The sequence below is a fragment of the Hypanus sabinus genome, chromosome 8 (assembly GCF_030144855.1).
Source record: "Hypanus sabinus isolate sHypSab1 chromosome 8, sHypSab1.hap1, whole genome shotgun sequence".
NCBI classification, from domain to species: domain Eukaryota; kingdom Metazoa; phylum Chordata; class Chondrichthyes; order Myliobatiformes; family Dasyatidae; genus Hypanus; species Hypanus sabinus.
Window position 1 is genome coordinate 173,521,194 of NC_082713.1, and position 17,285 is coordinate 173,538,478.

At 45.6% G+C, this 17,285-nt stretch overlaps 1 protein-coding gene and 1 long non-coding RNA gene across 3 annotated transcripts in view; both read right to left on the bottom strand.

The window, feature by feature from the left end:
- The window catches only part of LOC132398742 (tetraspanin-9-like), a 122,792-nt gene that overhangs the window by 64,261 nt on the left and 41,246 nt on the right, over positions 1-17,285 (bottom strand). The window lies entirely within an intron of this gene.
- LOC132398743 (uncharacterized) lies at positions 12,093-17,281 on the bottom strand. The gene is made up of 5 exons (XR_009513777.1): positions 16,841-17,281; positions 16,664-16,804; positions 15,938-16,361; positions 15,313-15,887; positions 12,093-15,279 (listed from the first exon to the last, which is right to left on the bottom strand). It is a non-coding gene; the product is annotated as an uncharacterized LOC132398743 (long non-coding RNA).

Below are 17,285 nucleotides of genomic sequence, written 5' to 3' on the forward strand. Positions count from 1 at the left end.
AGAGATCACAGTTACACTGACCGAGAGATCACAGTTACACTGACCGAGAGATCACAGTTACACTGACCGAGAGATCAGTTACACTGACCGAGAGATCACAGTTACACTGACCGAGAGATCAGTTACACTGACCGAGAGATCAGTTACACTGGCCAAGGGCTGACAGTTACACTGACCGAGGGTTCAGATACACTGGCCAAGGGCTGACAGTTACACTGACCAAGGGTTCACAGTTACACTGACCGAGAGTTCACAGTTACACTGACCGAGAGATCAGTTACACTGACCGAGAGATCACAGTTACACTGACCAAGAGTTCACAGTTACACTGACCGAGAGATCACAGTTACACTGACCGAGAGATCACAGTTACACTGACCGAGAGATCACAGTTACACTGACCAAGAGTTCACAGTTACACTGACCGAGAGTTCACAGTTACACTGACCGAGAGATCAGTTACACTGACCGAGAGATCACAGTTACACTGACCGAGAGTTCACAGTTACACTGACCGAGAGATCACAGTTACACTGACCAAGAGTTCACAGTTACACTGACCGAGAGTTCACAGTTACACTGACCGAGGGTTCAGTTACACTGACCAAGAGTTCACAGTTACACTGACCGAGGGCTCACAGTTACACTGACCGAGAGTTCACAGTTACACTGACCGAGAGATCAGTTACACTGACCGAGAGATCACAGTTACACTGACCGAGAGTTCACAGTTACACTGACCGAGAGATCACAGTTACACTGACCAAGAGTTCACAGTTACACTGACCGAGAGATTACAGTTACACTGACCGAGAGATCACAGTTACACTGACCGAGGGTTCACAGTTACACTGACCGAGAAATCACAGTTACACTGACCGAGAAATCAGTTACACTGACCGAGAGATCACAGTTACACTGACCGAGAGATCACAGTTACACTGACCGAGGGTTCACAGTTACACTGACCGAGGGCTCACAGTGCACAGAACAATACAGAGAGGCTCTTTCTCTGTCCCTGTGCGTTTCCAGAGAGATCACAGATACACTGACTGAGGGTTCACAGTTACACTGACCGAGGGTTCACAGTTACACTGACCGAGGGTTCACAGTTACACTGACCGAGGGCTCACAGTTACACTGACCGAGAGATCACAGTTACACTGACCGAGAGATCACAGTTACACTGACCGAGAGATCACAGTTACACTGACCGAGGGTTCACAGTTACACTGACCGAGGGCTCACAGTGCACAGAACAATACAAAGAGGCTCTTTCTCTGTCCCTGTGCGTTTCCAGAGAGATCACAGATACACTGACTGAGGGTTCACAGTTACACTGACCGAGGGTTCACAGTTACACTGACCGAGGGTTCACAGTTACACTGACCGAGGGCTCACAGTTACACTGACCGAGAGATCACAGTTACACTAACTGAGGGTTCAGTTACACTGACCAAGAGTTCACAGTTACACTGACCGAGGGCTCACAGTTACACTGACCGAGAGATCACAGTTACACTGACCGAGGTCTCACAGTTACACTGACCGAGAGATCGCAGTTACACTGACCGAGGGTTCAGATACACTGACTGAGAGTTCACAGTTACACTGACCGAGGTCTCACAGTTACACTGACCGAGAGATCACAGTTACACTGACCAAGAGATCATACGAACGTAAGAAATAGGAGCAGGAGTAGGCCATCTGGCCTGTTCAATAGGATCTTGGCTGATCTGACCATGGACTCATCTCCACCTACCAGCCATTTCTTCATAACCTTTAATTCTCCTACTTTGCAAAAATCTATCCAACTTTGTGTCAAATGTATTTACTGAGGTATTCTCCACTGCTTTTTTTCAGAGAATTCCACAGATTCACCAGTCTCAGGGAAAAACAGTTCCTCCTCATCTCCGTCCCAAATCTATTCCCCCAAATCTTGAGGCTATGTCCCCTAGTTCTAGTCTCACCTACCAGTGGAAATTAGTTTCCTGCCTCTATCTTATCTATCCCTTTCATAATTTTATATACTTCTATAAGATCTCATCTCAAACTTCTGAATTCCAGCGAGTACATTCCCAAGCAATTCAATCTCTCCTCGTGGTCTAATCCCCTCATCTCTGGAATCAACCTGGTGAACCTCCTCTGCACTGCCTCCAAAGCCAGTATATCCTTCCTCAAGTATGGAGACCAGAACTGCACACAGTACTCCAGGTGCAGCCTCACCAGTACCCTGTATAGTTGCAGCATAACCTCCCTGCTCTTAAATTCAATCCCTCTCATAATTGCCAGCATTCTATTTGGCTTTTCAATAGCCTGCTGCACCTGCAAACCAACCTTTTGTCATTCAGGCACAAGCACTCCCAAGTCCCTCTGCACAGCAGCATGCTGCAATTTTTTACCATTTAAATAATGATCTCTTTCATTTATCCTTCCAAAGTGGATGACCTTGCATTTACCAACATTATACTCCATTTGCCAGACCCTTGCCCACTCACCTTAGCTATCTATATCTCTCTGCAGATTCTCAGTATCTTCTGCACAATTTGCTTTTCCACTCAATTTAGTATCATCAGCAAATTTAGATACACTGCACTTGGTCCCCTCTTCCAGATTGTTGATGTTTATCATGAACAGTTGCAGGCCCAGTACCGACTCCTGTGGCACACTGCTCACCACTGATTGCCAACCAGAGTAACACCCGTGTATCCCATCTCTGCTTTCTATTAGTTAACCAATCCTCTATTCATGCTAATACATCATCTCCAACTCTATGCATCCTAATCTTATGGATAAGTCTTTTATGTGGCACCGTATTGAACATCTTCTGGAAATCCAAGTAAATAACATCCAACTGTTCCCCTCTATCCACTGCACTCATTATATTTTCAAAGAACTCCAGTAAGTTTATAAACAGGACCTGCCTTTGCTGAATCCATGCTGCCCCTGTCTGATGGATCCATTTCTTTCCAGATGCTTCACTATTTCTTCTTTAATGATAGCTTCAAGCATTTTCCCAACTACTGATGTTAAAATAACTGGACTACAGCTAGCTGCCTTTTGCCTACGTTCTTTTTTGAACAGTGGCATAAGATTTGCCATCTTCCAATCTGCCAGGACCTGCCCAGAAACCAAAGAATTTTGGTAAACAACCATTTATTATTATATTGTAATTTGTCCTCTACTGTGCCTATTGTCTTGTTTATTAATTATTGTACTGCCCTGTACTGTTTTGTGCACTTTTGTGCCTGTACTGTTTTGTAGTCTTGTACAGGTCTGTAATCTAGTGCAGTTTTTATGTTGTTTTACATAGTCTAGTGTAGCCTTGTGCTGTCTCACATAGTCCAGTGTAGTTTTGTGTTGTTTCATGTAGCACCAGTGTCCTGGAGGAACGTTGTTCCGTTTTTACTGTGTACAGTACCAGCAGTTTATGGTCGATATGACAATAAACTTGACTTGACTTGACCAAAGCCTCTACTATAACTTGTACCATTTCTTTCAGTACCCTGGGATGCATACCATCAGGACTTATCTATCTTTAGGCCCACAAGTTTGCTCAGAACTAGATCTTTAGTGATAGCTATTGTATCGAGGTCCTCACCTCCCACTGCATCTGTAACCTCTCCCTTTGGCATGTTAGATGTATCCTCCACTGTGAAGACTGACTCAAAATAGTCATTCAAAGTCTTAGTCATTTCCTCATTACCCAATATCAATTCCCCCTTCTCGTCCTCCAAGTTTCCTACATTCACTTTAGCCACATTTTTCCATTATATAATTATAAAAACTTTTACTATCTGTTTTTATATTTTGTGCTAGTTTATTTTCATAATCTAGCTTCCCTTTCTCTATTTCCCACTTAGTGGTTCTTTGTTGCTTTTTAAAGTTTTCCCAATCTTCCAGTTTCTCACTACTCTTGGCCATTTTGTACACACAAGCTTTTAGTTTGATGCCTTCCTTTATTTCCTTAGTTATCCAAGGCTGGCTCTCCCCACCCTTACTGTCCTTGCTTTTAACTGGAATAAACTTTAGTTTAGCACCGTGAAAAATCTCTTTGAAAGTCTTCCATTGTTCCTCAACTGTCCCACTATATAGCCTGTGTTTCCAGTTTACACCAGCCAAATCCTCCCTCATTCCACTGTAGTCTCCATTGTTTCGGCATAATACACTGGTTTTACATCGAACTATTATACCCACAATTTGTTTAAGAAACTCAATCATACTCTTATCACTTTTTCTAAGAGGATCCCTATCTACAAGATCATTAACTTTACCTGTCTCATTGGGCAGGACCAGATCTAAGATGGCACGTTCCCTTGTAGGTTCAGTAACATGCTATTCAAGAAAGCCGTCACAGATGCGATGCATTCTCTGAAGTCCTCCTCAAGACTGCCTCAACCAACTTGATTCAGCCAATCTATGTGCAAGTTAAAATCTCCCATAACAGTTGTTCCATTCTCACATGCCTCAGATATTTCTCTGTTTATTGCCTGTGCCACTGTAATGTTATTATTTGGCAGCCTGTAGACAACTCCTCCCCAGTGTTTTTTCCCTTTACTATTCCTAACCTCTACCCAGATGGATTCAACATTCTGCTCCATGGATTTTATATCATTACTCTGACCAAGAGCTCACAGTGCAAACTAAAACAGACCCACAAGCAGCTGGCAATAAGCATAAGCCACTCGAATCTGTTTTGCTGTGGACTCAAAGCATTTAGAGAGTCATAGAGTCTCAGAGAAGTACAGCACAAAAACAGGCCCTTTGGCCCATCTACTCCATGTGGAACCATTTAAACTGTCTACTCCCATTGATCTGCACCAGGACCATATCCCTCCATGTAACTACGATCCATGTACCTCTCCAAACTTCTCTAAAATGTTGAAATTGAGCTTGCCTGCATCACTTGAGCTTGCAGCACATTCCACACTCTCACAACCCTCTGAATGAAGAACTTTCATGTCATGTTCCCCTTAAACTTCTCACCTTTCACCTTTAACTCATGACCTCTGGTTATAGTCCCACCCAATTTCAATGGAAAAAGTTTGATTGCATTAATCTAACATTTACTCCTCATAACTTTGTATACCTCTATTAAATCTTCCTTCAATCTTCCACTTTCTATGGAATACAGTCCGAACCTATTCAATCTTTCCTTATTGATCAGGTCCTCCAGAACTGGCAATGTCCTTGTAAATCTTTTCTGTACTATTTCAACCTTGTTTACATCTTTTCTGTACAGAGGTGACCAAAACTGCGCACAGTACTCCAAATTAGGCCTCACCAATGTCTTATACAGCTTCAACATAATATCCCATCTACCTGTACTCAATACTTTGATTTATGAAGGTCAATGTTCCAAAAGCTTTCTCTATGTCCCAATCTACCTGTGATGCTGGTTTCACTGAACTATGGGCCTGTATTTCAAGATCCCTTTGTCCGACCACATTCCTCACTACCCTACAGTTAACTGTGTAAGACCTAACAAGTGCAAAACATTGTACTGGTCTGCATTAAATTCCATCTGCCATTTTTAGCCCATCTTTTCAGCTGATGCAGATCCCTCTGCAAACCATGACAGCCTTCCTTGCTGTCGACTACAGCCCTGATCTTGGAGTCATCTGTAAATTTGTTGACCCAGTTTACCACATTATCATCAAGATAATTGATATAGATGACAAACAACGAAGGACTCAGCACCGATCCCTGTGGCACACCACTAGTCACAGGCCCTGGTCAGAGAGGCAATCTTCTATTACCACTCTCCTGCTTTTCCTACAAAGCCAATGTCCAATCCAATTTACTCATCTTGAATGCCCAGCGACTGAACCTTTTTGACCAATCTCCCACGTAGGATCTTGTCAAATGCCTCATTAAAGTCCATGTAGACAGCATCCACTGACCCGCCTTCACCCACTTTCCTGGTAACTTCCTCAAAAATCTCTATAAGATTGGTTAGACATGACCTACCACACACAAAGCCATGCTGACTATTCTTAATCTGTCCATGTCCATCCAAGTAGTTATGTATATCAAGTTCGTTAGGATACCTTCCAATAACTTTCTCACAACAACTGTCAGGCTCACTGGCCTATAATTCCCTGGTTTATGTTTAGAGCCTTTTTTTGAACAGTGGAACAACACTGGCCATCCTCCAATCCTCTGGTAATTCTCCTGTTGCCAAGGGTATTTTAAGTATCTCTGCTATGGCCCTGGCAATTTCTGCAACCTTGTAGGGTCCAAGGGAACAATTTGGTCCTGGGGATTTATCCACCCTCATTCGCCTCAAGTTAGCAAACACCTCTTCCTATGTAATCTGTACAGGATCCATGAAGTTGATACCACTTTGCCTCACTTCTAGACTTTGTATCCATTTTCTGAGTAAACACAGATGCAAAAAAATTATTTAAGGTCTCCTCCATCTGTTTTGGCTCCACACAAGGATTACCATCCTGGTTTTCCAGAGGACCAATTTTATCCCTTGCAATTGTTTTACTCTTAACATATCTGTAGAATCCCTTAGAATTCTCCTTCACCTTGTCTGCTGGAGCAACTTCATGCCTTCTTTTAGCCCTCCTAATTTCTCAAATTTTCACTTTTGAAGACCTCCCACTTGCCAAGTATACTTTTGGCAGAAAACAGCCTGTCCCAATCCACACTTGCCAGATCATTTCTGGTAACACCAAAGTGGGCCTTACTCCAATCTAGAATCTTAACTCACGGACCAGACCAATGGCATTCTGGTTACTAGGTGCAAAATGTTACCCTACAGAAACTTCTGTCGCCTGTCCTGTCTCATTCCCTAACAGCAGATCCAACATTGTAGGCTCACTTGATGGGACTTCTACATACTGATAAAGGAAACTTCCTTGAACACATTTGACTACCTCCACCCATCTGGTCCTTTTACAGTATGGGATTCCCAGTCAATATGTGGAAAGTTAAAATCAGCTCCTATAACAACTTTATGCTTGTTGCAACAGTCTGTGATCACCTTATAAATTTGCTCCTCTACTGATAAGACCATAAGATATAGGAGCAGAAGTAGGCCATTCAGCCCATTGAATCTGCTCTGCCATTCAGTCATGGGCTGATCCAATTCTTCCAGTCATCCTCACTCCCCTGCCTTCTCCCCATACCTTTTGTTGCCCTGGCTAATCAAGAACCTGTCTATCTCTGCCTTAAATGCACCCAATGACTTGACCACCACAGCTGCTTGTGGCAACAAATTCCACAGATTTACCACACTCTGACTAAAGTAATTTCAACTCATCTCTATTTTAAATGGATGCCCTTCAATCCTGAGGTCATGCCCCCTTGTCCTAGACTCCCCTACCATGGGAAATAACTTTGCCATGTTTAATCTGTTAACATTATAACATTCAGAATGTTTCTATAAGATTCCCCCCCCCCCCACCCCCGTTCTCCTGAACTCCAGGGAATACAGCTCAAGAGCTGCCAGACATTCCTCATATGGTAACCCTCTCATTCCTGGAATCATTCTCGTGAATCTTCTGTAAACCCTCTCCAATGTCAGTATACTCTTTCTAAAATAAGGAGCCCAAAACAGCACACAATACTCCAAGTGTGGTCTCACGAGTGCCTTATAAAGCCTCAACATCACATCCCTGCTCTTATATTCTATACCTCTAGAAATGAATGCCAACATTGCATTCGCCTTCTTCACCACCTGGAAGTTAAACTTTAGGGTATCGTGCACAAGGACTCCCAAGTCCCTTTGATTCTCTGTATTTTGAATTCTCTCCCCATCTAAATAATAGTTTGCCCATTTATTTCTTCCACCAAAGTGCATGACCATACACTTTCCAACATTGTATTTCATTTGCCACTTCTTTGCCCATTCCCCTAAACCATCTAAGTCTCTCTGCAGGCTCTCTGTTTCCTCAACACTACCCACTCCTCCACCTATCTTTGTATCATCGGCAAACTTAGCCACAAATCCATTAATACCATAGTCCAAATCATTGACATACATCGTAAAAAGCTGCAGTCCCAACCAACCCCTGTGGAACTCCACTGGTAACCTGCAGCCAGCCAGAATAGGATCCCTTTATTCCCACTCTCTGTTTTCTGCTGATCAGTCAATGTTCCACCCATGCCAGTAACTTCCCTGTAAATCTATGGGCTCTTATCTTGCTAAGCAACCTCATGTGTGGCACCTCGTTAAAAGGCCTTCTGAAAATCCAAGTATACCACATCTACTACATCTCCTTTGTCTACACTGCCTGTAATTTCCTCAAAAAATTGCAGTAAGTTAGTCAGGCAGGATTTCCCTTTCAGGAAACCATGCTGACTTTGGCATATCTTGTTATTGGCCTCCAGGTACTCTGTAATCTCATCCCTAACAATCAATTCCAACAACTTCCCAACCACTGATGTCAGGCTAACAGGTCTATAGTTTCCTTTCTGCTGCCTCCTACACTTCTTAAATAGTGGAGTAACATTTGCAATTTTCCAGTCATCTTGTAGAATGCCAGAATCAATCGATTCTTGAAAGAATGTTGCCAAATTTTCCATTATTCAATGGAATTAATTTCACAGGAAAGATAAACCTGGTTACTTCTTGCAGAATTAAAGCATGAAGTTGTTTTGTGATCCCCAGCATTGCCTATACCAGAGCCACCAGTACTAGTGCTGCCCGCACCAGTTGTTTGTACCAGGGCAGCAGATATCAGCTCTATGTGCACCAGTACAGCTTCTACCAGGGTAACCTGTACCAGGAGCAGGTCACTGACACTCTCAGATTGCTGAACATCTCACAAGTGGAGATATCTAGGCCGACTGCTTAGCTGACAGGCTGAGCGAATTGGGAGAGGTATAACCTGTACAAAAGTTGCGGGCTGCACCTGAACCCGAGAGGGACCAATATTCTCGTGGACAGGTTTGTTAGAGCTGTTGGGGAAGGTTTAAACTAATTTGGCAAGGGGGTGGGAATCAGAGTGAAAGGACTCAGGATAGGGAGGGTGGTAAGAAAGCAAAGATAAGCTTGCAGTCAGACTGTCAGCAAGGGTAGGCAGATTATAGGATAAAACTGCAGCCAGCAGGGTGAGTACCAGTGTATTAGGGATGCAGAATCAAAAAGAATAGCAAATACAGTATTCAAAGTGTTATATAATGCACGGAGAACAAGAAATAAGGTGGATGATCTTGTTGCACTATTACAGATTGTCAGGTATGATTCTGTGCCCATTACTGAATCGTGAGTGAAGGATAGTTGGGGTTGGGAGCTGAATGTCCAAGGTCACACATTATATTGGAGGGATAAGGAGGTAGACAGAGTGAGTGACGTGGCTCTGCTGGTAAAGAATGGCATCAAATCAGTAGAAAGATGTGACATAGAATTGGAAGACGGTGAATCCTTTTGGGTTGAGTTAAGAAACTACAAGGATAAAAGAATCCTAATGGCAGTTACATACAAGCCTCCCAAGAGTAGCTGGGATGTGGACCGCAGATTACAACAGGAGATAGAAAAGGCATGTCAAAAGGGCAATATTATGATAGTCATGGGACATTTCAATATGCGGGTCAATTGGGAAAATCAGGTTGGTAATGGATCTCAAGACAGTGAGTCTGTTGAATGCTTACAAGATGGCTTTTTAGAACAGTTTGTCGTTGAGCCTACTGGGGATCAGCTACAGTGGATTGGATGTTATGTAATGAACCAGAGGCGATTAGGGAGTTTCAGGTAAAAGAATCCTTAGGAGGCAGTGATCACAATATGATTGAGTTCAACTTGAAATTTGATAGAGAAAACGTAACGTCTGATGTAACAGTATTTCAGTAGAGTAAATGAAATTACAGAGGTATGACAGAGGTGACGGCCAAAGTAAATTGGAAGGAGCTGCTGGCAGGGATGTCAGCAGAGCAGCAATGGCTTGAGTTTCTGTGAAAAATGAGGAAGGTGCAGGATAGATGTATTCTAAAAATACACAAATGGCAAAATAGTACAACTATGGCTGACAAGTAAAGTCAAGGTTAATGTAAATGCAAAAGAGAGGACGTACAAAAACACAAAAATTAGTGGGAAGGTAGGGGACTGGAAAGCTTCTAAAAAGCTACAGAGAACAATGAAAAGAGTCATTTGGAGGGAAAAGATGAAATATGAAAGCAAGCTGGCAAACAATACCAAAATGGATAGTAAAAATATTTTCAAATGAGTTGAGAGCGGCCATAGGACCACTAGAAAATACAACCAGAGAAATAATAACGGGGACAGGAGATAGTAAGTGAACTAAATGAATATTTTGCATCAGTTTTCACTGTGGAAGACACTAGCAGTGTGCCTGATGTAGTGAGTGAAGGAAGAGAAGTGGGGGCAGTTATTATTAAAAGAAAGAAGGTGCTCAAAAAGCTGAAAGACCTAAAGGTACATGTCACTGGGGCCAGATGAATTGCACCCTAGGGTTCTGAAAGAGATAGCGGTGGAGATTATGGAGGCATTAGTAATGATCGTTCAATAATCATTGGACTTTGGTATGGTGCCAGAGGACTGGAAAATTGTAAATACCACTCCACTCTTTAAGAAAGGAGGAAGGCAGCAGAAAGGAAATTATTGACCAGTTAGCCTGATCTTAGTGGTTGGAAAGATGTTGGAGCCAATTGTTAAGGATGAAGTTATGGAGTACTTGGTGACACAGGGCAAGATAGGACAAAGTCAGGCTGGTTTCCTAAGGAAAATCTTCCCTGACAAACCTGTTGGAATTCTTTGAAGAGATTACAAGTAGGATAAAGGGGATGCAGTGGGTGTTGTACTTTTGGACAAGGTGCCACACATGAGGCTGCTTACCAATTTAAGATGCATGTTATTACAGGAAATTTACTGGCATGGTTAGAGCATTGGCTATTTGGTAGGAGGCAGCCAGTGGGAATAAAAGAATCCTTTTCTGGTTGGCTGCCAGTGACTGGTGGTGTTCCGCAGGGGTCAATGTTGGAACCACTTCCTTTAGTGCTGTATATTAGTGATTTAGATGATGGAATAGATGGCTTTGTTGCGAAGTTTGCAGATGATACAAAGACTGGTGGAGGGACATATGGTGTTGAGGAAACAGGTAGGATGCAGAAGGACTAAGACAGATTAGGAGAATAGGCAAGAAAGTGGCAAATGAAATATAATGTTGGAAAATTAGCTGCTTGCTACCTGTCAGCCATTCTTCTATCGGCGCCAATATATTTACTGTAACATCATAGGATTTTATCTTGTTAAGCAGCCTCACGTGAGGCACCATATCAAATGCTTTCTGAAAATCTAAGTAAATGTCATCCATTAACACTCTTTTGTCCGCCCTGCTTGTCCACCAACATTAGCGTTCATTTCAAGAGGTCTGGAAAAAAGAGCAGGGATGTAATGTTAAGGCTGGTAAAGCCTCACCTTGAGTATTTTGAACATGACAATAACATGGAATACCAGTGAATACCTTAGGACTGGTGTTCCACAAAGAACAGTTTCCTAACAGACTAGACAATCAACAGCCAGACTGTCAATTGCACTGAATCAGCCCTTACAGACAACCTGCCAAACCCGTCACCACTCAGGGAAAAGCCTGTCTCACCAGCTGGTCAGACCAGGAAAGGCTTTGTGCTCACCCAGACCTGCTACCACAGTCACATAACTCCAGAAAAAAACAGGATCTCACAGTAGCCTCCCATTTTAATTCTTCTTCTCTTTCCCATTCCAATTTGTCAGTCCATGGCCGCCTCTACTGCTGCCATGAGGCCACTCAGGGTGGAGAAGCAACACCTTATGTTCCACCTCAGTAGCCTCCAACCTGATGGCATGAACATCGATTTCTTGAACTTCTGCTAATTGCCCCCCACTCCTTCATCATTTCCTATACCTGTTTCCCTCTATCACCTTATATCCTGACCTGCCCACCTCCCTCTGGAACTCCTCTCCTTCCCTTTCTTCCATGGTCTTCTGTCCTCTCCTGTCAGATTCTCCCTTCTCTCATCCTGTATCTCTTTCACCAATTGATTTCCCAGCTCTTTACTTCATCCCTCCCCCTTTCCTGATTTCACCTATCATCTACTACTTCGTATTTCTTCCTCCCCCACCCCCCACCTTCTTACTCCAACTTCTCATCTTTTTCTCTGGTTCGAATGAAGGGTCTCGACCCGAAACGTTGGCTGTTTACTCTTTTGCAGAGATGCTGCCTGGCCTGCTGTTCCTCCAGCACTCTGTGTGTGTTCTGTATTCTGTTATCGTTTTACTTTATTTTATTTGTTTGTTTATTTATTTATTATTTCAAGATGCAACATGCAGCAAACCATTCCAGTTCTCTAAGCCATGCTGCCCAGCAACCCCTAATTTAACCCTAGCCTAATCACGGCGCAATTTAAAATAACCAATTACCCTACCAATTGGTATGTTTTTGAACTTGAAGGAAACTGGAGCACTGGGAGGAAACCCATGCAAGTAGGACTACAGACTCCATACAGAGGAGGCCGGGACTGAACTCTGAACAACGATGCCCTGAGCAATAAGAGCGTCACGTTCTTATTCTAGCTCAATGTACAGTGTAATGATCAGATCTGTATGAACAGTTTACCAGAGACGATCAACATTATCGAAAATAACAATAACAACCCACTCTCCCACAGCCAGCCACACTTCAGGCCACAACTGCTTCTGGAAAGCAGAGGTAACACACTCCACTGTACGGTCAGTGTCCAGCGTAACATAGTCTGGTGTACAGTCAGTGACCAGCATAAAACAGTCTGGTGTACGGTCAGTGTCCAGCGTAACACAGTCTGGTGTACTGTCAGTGTCCAGCGTAACACAGTCTGGTGTACTGTCGGTGTCCAGTGTAACAGTCTGGTGTTCTGTCAGTGTCCAGCGTAACACAGTCTGGTGTACGGTCAGTGTCCAGCATAACACAGTCTGGTGTATGGTCAGTGTCCAGCATAATACAGTCTGGTGTACTGTCGGTGTCCAGTGTAACACAGTCTGGTGTACTGTCAGTGGTCAGTGTAACAGTCTGGTGTACTGTCAGTATCCAGCATAACAGTCTGGTGTACAGTCAGTGTCCAGCGTAACACAGTCTGGTGTACTGTCAGTGTCCAGCGTAACACAGTCTGGTGTACTGTCGGTGTCCAGTGTAACAGTCTGGTGTTCTGTCAGTGTCCAGTGTAACACAGTCTGGTGTACGGTCAGTGTCCAGCGTAACACAGTCTGGTGTATGGTCAGTGTCCAGCATAATACAGTCTGGTGTACTGTCAGTGTCCAGCGTAACACAGTCTGGTGTACTGTCAGTGTCCAGTGTAACACAGTCTGGTGTACAGTCAGTGTCCAGCATAATACAGTCTGGTGTACTGTCAGTGTCCAGCGTAACACAGTCTGGTGTACGGTCAGTGTCCAGTGTAACACAGTCTTGTGTACTGTCAGTGTCCAGTGTAACAGAGTCTGGTGTACGGTCAGTGTCCAGTGTAATACAGTCGGGTGTACAGTCAGTGTCCAGTGTAACACAGTCTGGTGTACTGTCAGTGTCCAGCGTAACACAGCCTGGTGTACGGTCAGTGTCTCCTTGTTTGAATTGACTTTTTACATTCATTCTGTGTTTGGCAGTGAAGGGACTCAGCCGGAAGTCTGGCATTTTCTGATCTCAGGTATTGCTCTGTTACCTTGGTAGCCTTCGTCCACTCCATGCCACACCTAGTCACTGTGCTCTACACGCTCCAGGCAAGACTGAAGTTGTACTTTGCTCCCTCTGTGTCACTGCAAGTCCAGCTGTGCTTTGACTATTCTGAACAGCTGGAGGAACAGGTGTTAAATGTTGATATAGGAATCCCGAAATAATGCAGAAATTTACAGGAACCCAGGAAAACAGTGCTCTCAGTATGTTCTTTTTCCAAGTAGGCTGCCTGTTGGCTGGACCTGTACACACTGTACAGCATTACCCACTGTGAGCATCCCTGTAGCCCACAGACAGTCACTCAGCATGAGATGAAGAGGACTCACTTCCCTAAGTACACTCCATTCCGTCTCCCAACTTTAATTCCAGGGCCTGGCTCCAACATCGGCTGGTGGCACAATGAGATCAGCACCAGGCTCGAAAATGGAGGTTCCCGAGTTCCATTACCCCCGAGCGCGCTCTCCGTCCAAGCCCGGTTGATATTGCAACTCGGCTTCGTAAAAAAACACTGCCACCTCCAGTTTAAATTCACACGCGGAATATTGTAGAGGATCAAATACCCAATTCCAAACCCAAAGCTCTTTCGTTGTTCACAGAAACTCTCTGCCTGATATACTTCCAGCTCTCCATCACTTTCACACATTCCCAGCTCTTCATCTCTCATACACATTTCCAGCACTCCACCTCTCTCTCACACACACACCTCTCTACCTATCTCTCACACACACACCTCTCCACCTCTCTCTCTCACCCACACCTCTCCACCTCTCTCTCACCCACACCTCTCCACCTCTCTCTCACCCACACCTCTCCACCTTTCTCTCTCACACACCTCTCCACCTCTCTCTCTCACACACCTCTCCACCTTTCTCTCACACACACACCTCTCCACCTCTCTCACACACACACCTCTCCACCTCTCTCACTCTCACACCTCTCCACCTCTCTCTCTCACACACCTCTCCACCTCTATCGCACACACACACCTCTCCACCTCTCTCTCTCACCCACACCTCTCCACCTCTCTCTTACAATCCTCTCCACCTCTCTCACACACACGCTCCTCTCCACCTCTCTCACTCTCTGTCACACACCTCTCCACCTCTCTCTCTCACCCACACCTCTCCACCTCTCTCTCTCACCCACACCTCTCCACCTCTCTCTCACACACATGTTCCTCTCCACCTCTCTCACTCTCTCTCACACACTCCTCTCCATCTCTCACACACTCCTCTCCACCTCTCTCACACACTCCTCTCCACCTCTCTCACACACACACGCTCCTCTCCACCTCTCTCACACACCTCTCCACCTCTCTCTCTCACCCACACCTCTCCACCTCTCTCTCACAATCCTCTCCACCTCTCTCACACACACGCTCCTCTCCACCTCTCTCACTCTCTGTCACACACCTCTCCACCTCTCTCTCTCACCCACACCTCTCCACCTCTCTCTCTCACCCACACCTCTCCACCTCTCTCTCACACACATGTTCCTCTCCACCTCTCTCACTCTCTCTCACACACTCCTCTCCATCTCTCACACACTCCTCTCCACCTCTCTCACACACTCCTCTCCACCTCTCTCACACACACACGCTCCTCTCCACCTCTCTCACACACCTCTCCACCTCTCTCACTCTCTCTCACACACTCCTCTCCACCTCTCTCACACAATCCTCTCCATCTCTCTCACACACACGCTACTCTCCACCTCTCTCTCTCTCTCACACACTCCTCTCCATCTCTCACACACACCTCTCCACCTCTCTCTCTCTCACACACTCCTCTCCATCTCTCACACATGCTCCTCTCCACCTCTCTCTCTCTCTCTCTCCATCTCTCTCACACACACATGCTCCTCTCCACCTCTCTCTCTCTCACACTCCTCTCCACCTCTTACACACACCTCTCCACCTCTCTCACTCTCTCACACACTCCTCTCCCTCTCACACACACCTCTCCACCTCTCTCACTCTCTCTCACACATTCCTCTCCATTTCTCACACACTCCTCTCCACCTCTTTCTCTCACCCACACCTCTCCATCTCTCTCACACACACACGCTACTCTCCACCTCTCTCACTCTCTCTCACACACTCCTCTCCACCTCTCACACACTCCTCTCCATCTCTCACACACTCCTCTCCACCTCTCTCACACACACACGCTCCTCTTCACCTCTCTCACACGCTCCTCTCCACCTCTCTCACTCTCTCTCACACACTCCTCTCCACCTCTCTCTCTCACCCACACCTCTCCACCTCTCTCTCACCCACACCTCTCCACCTCTCTCTCACCCACACCTCTCCACCTCTCTCTCACCCACACCTCTCCACCTCTCTCTCACAATCCTCTCCATCTCTCACACACACACACACGCTACTCTCCACTTCTCTCTCTCTCTCACACTCCTCTCCATCTCTCACACACACCTCCACCTCTCTCTCTCTCTCTCACACACTCCTCTCCATCTTTCACACACGCTCCTCTCCACCTCTCTCACTCTATCACACGCTCCTCTCCACCTCTCTCTGTCTCTCACCCACACCTCTCCACCTCTCTCTCACAATCCTCTCCATCTCTCTCACATACACACGCTACTCTCAACCTCTCACACACACTCCTCTCCACCTCTCTCACACACACACCCTCCTCTCCACCTCTCTCTCTCTCTCACACTCCTCTCCACCTCTCACACACACCTCTCCACCTCTCTCTCACAATCCTCTCCATCTCTCTCACACACACGCTACTCTCCACCTCTCTCTCTCTCTCACACATTCCTCTCCATCTCTCACACACACCTCTCCATCTCTCACACATGCTCCTCTCCACCTCTCTCTCTCTCTCTCTCCATCTCTCTCACACACACACGCTCCTCTCCACCTCTCTCACTCTCTCACACATTCCTCTCCATCTCTCACACACACCTCTCCATCTCTCACACATGCTCCTCTCCACCTCTCTCTCTCTCTCTCTCCATCTCTCTCACACACACACGCTCCTCTCCACCTCTCTCACTCTCTCACATACTCCTCTCCATTTCTCACACACTCCTCTCCACCTCTTTCTCTCACCCACACCCGCTACTCTCCACCTCTCTCACTCTCTCTCACACACTCCTCTCCACCTCTCACACACACCTCTCTCACTCTCTCTCACACACTCCTCTCCACCTCTCACACACACCTCTCTCACACACTCCTCTCCACCTCTCTCACACACACACGCTCCTCTTCACCTCTCTCACACACTCCTCTGCATCTCTCTCACACACACGCTCCTCTCCACCTCTCTCCATCTCTCACCCACACCTCTCCACCTCTCTCTCACAATCCTCTCCATCTCTCACACACACACACGCTACTCTCCACCTCTCTCTCTCACACACTCCTCTCCACCTCTCTCCATCTCTCACACACGATTCTCCACCTCTCTCTCTCACACACACACACTTCTCTCCATCTCTCACACACACAGAGCTTGCTGCCTCAAACTCACATACACGTGATTTTCTGTCTGACATACATACTCCTAGATCTTTGCCTGATACATATATGGCTACACGGCTCTCTGCCCTCCCCTTCACCCCACACACAGCTCTCTGTTGTATCGGTCACCAGGACTGGAAGGT